Source organism: Pistacia vera, unplaced genomic scaffold, assembly GCF_008641045.1.
Source record: "Pistacia vera cultivar Batoury unplaced genomic scaffold, PisVer_v2 Contig854, whole genome shotgun sequence".
Classification (NCBI taxonomy): domain Eukaryota; kingdom Viridiplantae; phylum Streptophyta; class Magnoliopsida; order Sapindales; family Anacardiaceae; genus Pistacia; species Pistacia vera.
In genome coordinates, this window is record NW_022196728.1 from 32,105 (window position 1) to 33,970 (window position 1,866).

Genomic DNA, 1,866 nt, shown 5'->3' on the forward strand with positions numbered 1-1,866 from the left:
CAATATGTAGATACTGGTCTTTGTATTAGCTCTATAAAGTGTTACAATGTATCAATTATAGAAAATATTATAATGAATATAAATTTTAGTGCATGTTACAACCAATATTTTGTGTTGATAATGATATTGTCTTTTTAAACTTGAACCACTGTATTAAATTCCTGGCTATGTTCCTCAATTTAGGCCTTGACAGAATGAAAAATTTGAATGACCCATGGTATGTCCCCAAATTTACTCCACATCCTTTGTGAAAACTTTATATTTTTGGGAGCTCTTAACTTATGGTTTTGCATTCCTGTGCAGGTGATGTTATTGAATCATTGGAGTGAATAGACTACATGATGTATGCAAGGAATGTGGAGGTTTGCCCATTGCTATTTCTATGTGGCAAGAGCATTGAAGAACAAGACAAATCGGCTTGAATGAGAAGATGCCTTGCGAGAATTGAGAATGCCTTCCCCAACAAAGTTCATACCATGGCTGGAAAAGGATATTCAAATATTTGGTTGAGTTACAAATACTTAACAGGTGATGAACTCAAGAAAACTTTTTAAATCTTAGTAATGGAAATTGATACTTCATGTCAGACTTCTTCAAAAAATATCGTGGGTTTGGATATACTTGAAGGAGGTTAACCTTACAATGGAACAAGCGCGAAATAGACTAGATAAAGTGGTTGGTGACTCAAAGACTCTTGTTGTACTTGACGAAATAGGCTAGATAAAGTGGTTGGTAAACTCAAAGCTCTCGTTTGCTACTTGACGAAATAGACTGGATAAAGTGGTTGGGAAACCAAAGACCTTGTTTGTTACTTGACGAAATGACTAGATAAAGGGGTTGGTGAACTCAAAGACTTTTGTTTGTTACATTATGAAATAGACTAGATAAGTGGTTCTTGACGAAATAGGATAGATAAAGGTGGGTGAACTCAAAGACTCTGTTTGTTATTTGATGAATAGGCTAGAATAAATGGTTTGTGAGCACAAAGACTTTGTTTGTACTTATGGTTCTAGTAAACAATTTTGATGTTGCCCTAACGGTTAGCTTTTGGCCGATGGTTGACTGTTGGACCTTGAATTTTTCTGAGTATGGAGGTTCTTTAAAAGTCCGGATAACTTTTCAAGGTTTGCCTACCATTGTTGCAGTCCTCGATTGGTCTCTTGATAAACCTTCAAACATTATGTTAATGCTTGGATTCTAGCAGGATTTAAAATGTTGCTATTATTGGAGAAATGAAGATACTCAAGTCATTTTCCTTAGCCTGCGAGATTCTTGTTATATAGGAGGTGAGTGATAGGCCAATTGACTCCACTAGTCTCGTTAGATTCAAGCAATTGGGGCAACTAGAAGCTTTTGCAGAAATGTAATATCAAGCTTATTTCGAATTAAGTGTATCAGGGGATGTCTATTTAATGGAAATGTAATATCAATGTTGAATGCTCTGCTAGATTTGCATTTTTGTTTATGCACATTCTAATGTGTAACATGTAGAAGTGTTATTGATTTAGTTCTATTTGCATCTATTTTTTTCTTGACTTTATCTCTTTGATTGAAAGAGGGATTGGATTTGATTAGGTCTGTGTTGAATCTATTGACCAAATGAATTGAAAGAAGTGCAACTAAGAATAGTTTCTTCAGAGTTTCATAAAATGATTAGTAAAAGACAGTAATAAGATTGATCAAGTGGTCAGCCCTCATTTATCAGTTAAACGTAGACTTGGGGGTTGGGTGGGTACGGCTAGGTAATCATGAGTAGGATCAAAGGGTAAATTTTTTGAACGGCTAAGGAATTGCACTACCAGTACGGGTACGGACACGTGGGTCACCCGTTTTACATATATTTCACTATTTTTCTCCAAATTTGTT

At 35.3% G+C, this 1,866-nt stretch overlaps 1 long non-coding RNA gene across 1 annotated transcript; it reads left to right on the plus strand.

Moving 5' to 3' along the window:
- Nucleotides 1-389: 389 nt before the first annotated feature.
- On the plus strand, nucleotides 390-1,507 carry LOC116118686. The gene is made up of 2 exons (XR_004126199.1): nucleotides 390-528; nucleotides 1,205-1,507. It is a non-coding gene; the product is annotated as an uncharacterized LOC116118686 (long non-coding RNA).
- The last annotated feature ends 359 nt before the right edge of the window (nucleotides 1,508-1,866 follow it).